The sequence below is a fragment of the Triticum dicoccoides genome, chromosome 3A (assembly GCF_002162155.2).
Source record: "Triticum dicoccoides isolate Atlit2015 ecotype Zavitan chromosome 3A, WEW_v2.0, whole genome shotgun sequence".
Taxonomy (NCBI): Eukaryota; Viridiplantae; Streptophyta; class Magnoliopsida; order Poales; family Poaceae; genus Triticum; species Triticum dicoccoides.
Window position 1 is genome coordinate 645,283,050 of NC_041384.1, and position 9,072 is coordinate 645,292,121.

The following is a 9,072-nucleotide window of genomic DNA, read 5'->3' on the forward strand; positions in this document are numbered from 1 at the left end:
GGGGCGGCGACGGAGATGAGGGCGGCGACGGGGACGGGGGCGGCGACGGGGACGGGGGCGGCGACGGCGACGGCGTCGATCGATCGGGGCGCGCGGGCGGTGCTTCAATGGGGAAACAAAGGAAGAAACAGAGGGAGAATGAAATTTTCGTAAGTGTTGTATATATAGAAGGCACCTTTAGTACCGGTTGGAGCCACCAACCGGTACTAAAGGCCTGTTTTGGCCAGGCCAAGCGGCGGGAACCGCACCCCCTTTAGTACCGGTTGGTGCCACGAACCGGTACTAAAGGGGGTGCGCTGGCGCAGGTGCGGTGCGCAAGTTTAGTCCCACCTCGCTAGCCGAGGGGCGACCACACTGGTTTATAAACCCCCGTGCGGTAGCTCTCTCGAGCTCCTCTCCAAAGCAGGCCTACATGTTCTGTGCTGCCCTGTTGTCCTACTAGGCCTTTGCGGGCCTGCATCCTGGCCCAACAATAGGTTGGGTTTCTAGTCGTATGCAGGCCGCTCTGGCCTAGTAGGCGGGCTTTTTTTATTTTTTTGCTTTATTTATTTTTGAGTTGTTTTTTTGTGTATTTAGAGTTTCTTTGTGAATATTTTTGCTTTAGATACAAAAAATTACAAACTTTCTATTAGTGCCCGTAGTTTTTAAATTTGAATAGTTTAAATCTTGAATTATTTGAAATTAGTGTGAATCACTAGTTTGTGAATAACTTAACTTTAAAAATCAGTAAAGGCATGAAAGAATTTGTTTGCACATAAAATTTCTTCGCGTTTCAAATGCCAAAACACATAATTAACTACCCTAACTATTACAGAGATTCCCTTCTGGGTGTGAAACACAGAAGAAAGTGATGATAGTGAAGCCGATCACATCCCAGATCTTTGGGTGTGAAACTTTTTCTTCGCGTGTGTCCCTTTGCGCCGTAACCATGGAAATTCTTCATCATTTAACGGGATGCTCGGGTCAATATTCACTGTTAATGGAGCAATTTCATCAAACTTTTCATAATCTTCTGACTTGTCTGTCTTGTCATCCACTCCCACGATGTTTCTCTTTCTAGAAAGAACTATGTGCCGCTTTGGCTCATCGTATGATGCATTCGCTTCCTAATCTTTTCTTTTTCTTGGCTTGGTAGACATGTCCTTCACATAGAAAACCTGTGCCACATCATTGGCTAGGACGAATGGTTTGTCTGCATACGCAAGATTGTTGAGATCCACTGTTGTCATTCCGTACTGCGGGTCTTCCGTTACCCCGCCTCGTGTCATATTGACCCATTTGCACCGAAACAAAGGGACCTTCAAACCACGTTGATAGTCAAGTTCCCATATGTCCTGTATATAACCATAATATGTTTCCTTTCCCGTCTTGGTTTCTGCATCAAAGCGGACACCACTGTTTTGGTTGGTGCTCTTCTTATCTTGGGCGATCGTGTAAAATGTATTACCATTTATCTCTTACCCTTTGAAAGTCATTATATTCGAAGATGGTAACTGGGACAGCAAGTACAGGTCATCTTCAATAGAGGTGTCATGCATGGTACGTGTCTGCAACCAGCTGGTGAAACTCCTGGTTTGTTCACGTGTAATCCAGTCATCAGACCGCTCCGGGTGTTTGGAGCGTAGCAAATTCTTGTGTTCATCCATACGGAGCCACCAAGGCGGAATTCTGTAGAACTGTGTAGTGTGCTTCAGTGAGAGAATGTCCATCCATACATATTATTTGTTCCCCTCCTAGCGTGCCTTTTCCATCCAGTCTGCCCTTATGCCACGATTCAGGAACACCAATCGGCTTAAGGTCAGGAATAAAGTCAATACAAAACTCAATGACCTCCTCATTTTGACGGCCCTTGGAGATGCTTCCTTCTAGCCTAGCAAGGTTATGAACATATTTCTTTAAGACTCCCATGAACCTCTCAAAGGGGGACATATTGTGTAGAAATACAGGACCCAAAACGTTAATCTCTTCGCATAGGTGAACTAGGACGTGCGTCATGATGTTGAAGAAGGATGGTGGGAACACCAACTCGAAACTCACAAGATATTGCACCAAATCATTCTCTAACCTTGGTATGATTTCTGGATTGATTACCCTCTGAGAGATTACATTCAGAAATGCACATAGCTTCACAATGGCTAATCGAACGTTTTCTGGTAGAAGCCCCCTCAATGCAACCGGAAGCAGTTGCGTCATAATCACGTGGCAGTCATGAGACTTTAGGTTCTGGAACTTTTTCTCTACCATGTTTATTATTCCCTTTATATTCGACAACAAGCCAGACGGTACCTTAATACTGAGCAGGCATTCAAAGAAGATTTCCTTCTCTTCTTTGGTAAGAGCGTAGCTTGCATGACCCTGATGTATGCCGTCTTTTTTGTGCATACGTTGCTGGTCCTCCCGTGCCTCAGGTGTATCTTTTGTCTTCCCATACACTCCCAAGAAGCCAAGCAGGGTCACACAAAGATTCTTCGTCACGTGCATCACATCGATTGCGGAGCGGACCTCTAGGTCTTTCCAATAGGGCAGGTCCCAAAATATATATTTCTTCTTCCACATGGGTGCGCGTCCGTCAGCGTCATTCGGAACAGGTTGTCCACCAGGACCCTTTCCAAAGACCACCTTCAAATCCTTGACCATATCATGTACATCAGCACCAGTACGGTGGCGAGGCTTCGTCCGGTGATCCGCCTCACCTTTGAAATGATTGCCTTTCTTTCTTATGGGATGCCTGCTCGGAAGAAATCAACGATGTCCCAGGTACACATTCTTCTTACAATTAGCCAAATATATACTGTCGGTATCGTCCAAACAATGTGTGCATGCGCGGTATCCCTTGTTTGTTTGTTCTGAAAGGTTACTGAGAGCAGGCCAATCATTGATGGTCACAAACAACAACGCCTTTAGGTCAAATTCTTCCCCCATGTGCTCATCCCACGCACGTACACCTGTTCCATTCCACAGTTGTAAGAGTTCTTCAACTAATGGCCTTAGGTACACATCAATGTCGTTGCCGGGTTGCTTAGGGCCTTGGATGAGCACTGGCATCATAATGAACTTCCGCTTCATGCACAACCAAGGAGGAAGGTTATACAAACATAGAATCACAGGCCAGGTGCTATGGTTGCTGCTCTGCTCCCCAAAAGGATTAATGCCATCTGCACTTAGACCAAACCATACGCTCCTTGCATCATCTGCAAACTCCTTCCCGTACTTTCTTTCAATTTTTCTCCACTGCGACCCGTCAGCGGGTACTCTCAACTTTCCTTCTTTCTTACGGTCTTCTCTGTGCCATCGCATTGCCTTGGCATGCTCTTTGTTTTGGAACAAACGTTTCAACCATGGTATTATAGGAGCATACCACATCACCTTGGCAGGAATCTTCTTCCTGGGGCGCTCACCCTCGACATCACCAGGGTCATCGCGGCTGATCTTATAGCGCAATGCACCACATACCGGGCAAGTGTTCAAATCCTCGTACTCACCGCGGTAGAGGATGAAATCATTAGGGCATGCATGTATCTTCTGCACCTCTAACCCTAGAGGGCAGACAGCCTTCTTTGCTTCGTACGTACTCTCGGGAAATTCGTTGTCCTTTGGAAGCATATCCTTTATCATTACCAGCAACTTTCCAAATCCCTTGTCAGATACACCATTCTCTGCCTTCCATTGCAGCAATTCCAGTGTGGTGCCCAGCTTTTTCTTGTCACCTACGCAATTCGGGTACAACAATTTTTTGTGATCCTCTAACATGCGCTGCAACTTCTTCTTCTCCAAATCACTTGCGCAGTTTCTCTTTGCATCGGCAATGGCCCGACCTAGATCATCAACGGGCTCATCTGATGCCTCTTCTTCAGCTTCTTCCCGCATTGCCGGCTCAGCTTCTTCCCCCATTGTTGTATCATCGTATTCAGGAAACCCATGGCCAGGATAGCTGTCGTCATCCTCTTCTTCTTCATTGTCTTCCGTCATAACCCCTCTTTCTCCGTGCTTGGTCCAAACATTATAGTGGGGCATGAAACCGGACTTAAATAGGTGGACGTGAATGGTTCTTGACGTAGAGTAATTGTGACCATTCTTACAGCCAGCACATGGACAAGGCATAAAACCATCCGCCCGCTTGTTTGCCTCAGCCGCAAGCAGAAAAGTATGCACGCCCTCAATGAACTAGGGAGAGCATCGGTCATCGTACATCCATTGCCGGCTCATCTTCATTACACAACACCGAATAGACCAAATTAATACAAGTGCATACATAAAGTTCATACAACACTTAAATGCAACAAACAAATAACTCTCTAGCTAAAGCATTCAAATGCAACAACAAATGCGATCAAGATCGCAACTAAGGTAACAATGGATCCAACAGCATAATGATACCAAGCCTCACTATCGATTGCATATTTTCTAATCTTTCTAATCTTCAAGCGCATTTTCTCCATCTTGATCTTGTGATCATCGACGACATCAGCAACATGCAACTCCAATTCCATCTTCTCCCCCTCAATTCTTTTCAATTTTTCTTTCAAGTACTCGTTTTCTCTTTCAACTAAATTTAACCTCTCGACAATAGGGTTGGTTGGAATTTCCGGTTCACATACCTCCTAGAAAAAAAATCTATGTCAACTTGATGGGCATAATTTGTCATAAACACGAAATGCAACTAGTTTTAAAAGAGAATATATATACCACATCTGAATCATAACAAGGACGAGGGACGACAGGGACGGATATCAAAACCATGGCACTATATGTATAACAAACAACGTATGGGTAAGATAATTATACGAGTAACTATATATCCAAATCACACAAACATCAATTTTTATATAAAATTTCATGAACAAGAGGCTCGCCACAAGGTGGTGCCGGCGACGGGACGGTGCGGGCGATCGACGGTGGTTACGACGGAGATTTAGAAGGCACTAAGTAAACCACACCTACATATGCAAACTAAGTGTTATTTTTGACCTCAAATTGCATATAAATCAAATACTAGCACATATATATGTATATATATCCTCCCAAATTACTAAACTCACAAATTAATCACTATATAAAGCATTGCAAGAGCTAATCTAGCAATGAGAGATGAAAGGACAAAGTTGCTAACCTTTGTGATCATTTGAATGGATGGGGGCCTTCAAATCTTGACAAATTTTGGGCAAAATGTGTGATGAGCTCGAGAGGAAGAGGGGAAGAATAGAGAGGAGAGGGGAAAGGGGAAGAACAGAGCGAGCTCGGGTGGACGAAGGGTTTATGTAGGACGACCTTTAGTACCGGTTCGTGCCAAGAACCGGTTCTAAAGGGGCTGGAGGGGCCCCAGTCTGACAACATCCTGCCACCACTCTCATTAGTACCGGTTCATGGCATGGACCGGTGCTAAAGGTTCGCCACGAACCGGTACTAATGAAAGCGGCCCGGCTAGCCGTTGGAACCGGCACTAATGTATACATTAGTGCCGGCTCAAATACAAACCGGCACTAATGTGCTTCACGTTTGACCCTTTTTCTACTAGTGCGCATCCGTGCCCACCCCTGCGCGAAGCGGCCGCGGCACATTCAGGTCGGTCCAGAGCACTGGCACTGCATTCATACTGGCCCAGAGCGGGCGCAACCTTTCACTGAAGCTGGCATTGAAGTAGTGCGCCGGTCGAGAGCGCCACCTGCGCCTCGTCCTGATTTCTGCAATGTTCAATGCCGAAGCGACGTGACTGGAAGGGACAGAACAACTATCTATTGCCGATTGCCCGTCTGCTCGCTTGCTGACATTAAACAGGTGCGGCGGCCAAGAAACCTACTTTAGCATCCGTACCGACATAGTCCGCTGCTTCACCTGAGTGGCACTCGCTATTTAAATGTGGTCTCGCTCGTCACCATCTGCAGTTCGCTTCCAACCCTCCTCCGTGCACCACCTCTCCGTCGTGCACCACATTCTCCATTACCGTGAACTCTAGAGCAATGTGGAACAACCTCTCGACGGAGCAGTAGTACAAGGTGGCCAGCATTGCGGGCGGATGATAGAGTCGTCGTGCGCGGAGGATATAGGCAGACTTGCCAGCGAGCTCGCCGAGGTGAGCGACAATGACCCAACGATGGAGGAATACTCTGACGAAGAGGTGATGCCCCTGCACGCGCAACACTTTAACGTTGTCATGGCAACTCCGAGTCCAAAAGGCGAGCCACAAAGGAGAAATATGCTAGCCAGGTGTTGTGAGCGATTGCCAAGCGAGACCATCCGTCGCACATCAACAAAGAGATCACGACAAACCATGGACATGTTGAAGAACTAACTACTAGTACAATCTTGTGACCCCGACCTCACCCCTCATCATAGTTGTTGGCTTGTTGCCACACGGGCTGTCGACGAGAACCGCCTCACACTGCAAATTCCACAAGACGAATCCATCTCCGATGCGATCGCCCTAAAGAGGCCAAGCAGTAGTGCTATCATCGTTCGATCGACCAAGCTACAAGATTCCTTCTCTAAAGATAATGCTTTTATTCTTTCTTTCTTTTTTTGCAAAAGATTAGTCAGGATATCCCCAATGCGGACCTCAAAAGGCCTTCATACATTTGAATGTAGTTCTGGACATAGTTTGCCATCAAACACGGTACCCACCGGTCTACGAACCAATCTGGATGACCGAAATCACATAAACCAGACACAAATCGAGGGACTCTGGGAGTTCGAACTGCTGCCACGTATGTGTCTACCATCCCGGACCTAACCAAAAATATTTACCGCACCCGCGCCCACCCCTGCGTGAAGCGGCTGCGGCACATTCAAGTCGGTCCAGAGCACCCGCACCGCATTCATGCCGGCCCAGAGCGGGCGCAACCTCTCACTTGAGCTGGCATTGAAGTAGTGCGTCGGTCGAGAGCGCCGCCTGTGCCTCGTACTAATTTCTGCGATGTTCAATGCCGAAGAGACGTGACTGGAAGGGACGGAACAACTATCTACTGTATTCAAACCAGCTGCCCGTCCGCTCGCTTGCTGAAATTAAACAGGTGCGGCGGCCAAGAAACCCACTCTAGCATCTGTACCGACAAAGTCCACCGCTTTACCTGACTGACACTCGCTATTTAAATGTGGCCTCGCTCATCACCATCTGCAGTCCGCTTCCAATCCTCCTCCGTGCACCACCTCTCCGTCATGCACCATCTCTCCTCCGTGCACCACCTCTCCATCGTGCACCACCTTCTCCATTACCGCGAACTCTAAAGCAATGTGGAACAGCCTCTCGATGGAGCAGTAGTACAAGGTGGCCAGCATTGCGGGCGGATGATAGAGTCGTCGTGCGCGGAGGATATAGGCAGGCTTGCCAGCAAGCTCGCCGAGGTGAGCGACAGTGACCCAACGATGGAGGAATACTCTGATGAAGAGGCGATGCTCCTACATGCTCAACACTTCGACACTTTCATGGCGATGCCCCCGCATGGGCGGATGTGTTGGGGAATGTAGTAATTTCAAAAAAAAATCCTACGCACACGCAAGATCATGGTGATGCATAGCAACGAGAAGGGAGAGTGTTGTCCACGTACCCACATAAACCGAAAGCGGAAGCGTTATGACAACGCGGTTGATGTAGTCGTACGTCTTCGCGACCCGACCGATCAAGTACCGAAACTACGGCACCTCCGAGTTCTAGCACACGTTCAGCTCGATGACGATCCCCGGACTCCGATCCAGCAAAGTGTCGGGGAAGAGTTCCGTTAGCACGACGGCGTGCTGACGATCTTGATATTCTACCGTCGCAGGGCTTCGCCTAAGCAGCGCTACAATATTATCGAGGAGTATGGTGGAGGGGGGCACCGCACACGGCTAAGAGAACGATCACAAAGATCAACTTGTGTGTCTAGAGGTGCCCCCCTGCCCCCGTATATAAAGGAGCAAGGGGGGTGCGTGATGAAGCTATGTACCTAGGCGGACCTGTCCAAAAGAACCCTACCCAAGGATATCCCCAGAAGAAGTCACCTTTCAATCGACTTGAAGGTATCCCGCTCGACGGGTTCAAGACACTCGACCAAGAAGCTATCACTCGACCATGAAGCCAACCACTCGACTGCCAGGAGATCTAAAGTCACTCCGCAGGCAAACGGTCGGCTATTAAGTAGTCTTTATGGTCATTATAGCACTTTATTAGGGGCGTTACCAGTAACGCCCAACCTTAAATGTACCTTAAACCCTGCATCACTGAGGGCAGGAGAGGGCCGGCGAACTCTATATAAGCCACCCCCCTCCTCAGTATGGAGGGTTCGCACCCCTGTTATTCATACACACATAATCCAATCGACCGCCTCCGGGCACCGAGACGTAGGGCTGTTACTTCCTCCGAGAAGGGCCTGAACTCGTAATCCTCGTGTGTTTACAACTTTCCAATAGCTGAGATCTAGCCTCTCCATACACACCCCCTACATCACTGTCAGAGTTAGAACCATGACAGTTGGCGCCCACCTTGGGGCAGGAATCTTAGCGCCTGATTGGAGAAGTTGCGATTTTTCCGATCCCTTTGATCATGGTTTCGTGCGGAGTTTTGGTGGAGGGCCGCGAGATCCGCCTCGACGCGCTCACATTCATCGCCGACGACTCCGCCTGGCTTCAGGAGGCACCACTCGACATTGACGCGCTCCCCGTCCGCGGTGCGACGCACTTCCGCGCATGCGTTCGTGGCGTTCTCCTACGGCAGCCGTCGACCCAGTATCGGTCGGCCCCTGTGTCGTCTCCCCGCTCTGTCTCCCACCGGCGCAAGTGCTCCGGTCGGTCGAGACTTCAGAGGTGGGTGAGGCATGTCGCGGCTCGCCAGTCGGCCGCCCCACAAGTCGCGGCAATCAAGCCCGACGAATCCCTCTGCGGCCTGTTCGACTGGCTCCGCGAAGACCGCCTCCGAGTGCGACAGCAGCGACCCAGCGGCTGAGGTTCTGGCGGTCGATGGAACACATAGTCCTCCCGGTTTCCCTCGCGCTGATGGAGGCGCGGGTGGGGGCGACCCATCGCATCCCCACGATGAGTATCTCCCTGAACCTCTCACGTCATTACAGCGAGAGGAGCTTCGCCGCCGGAACATGGACGCGC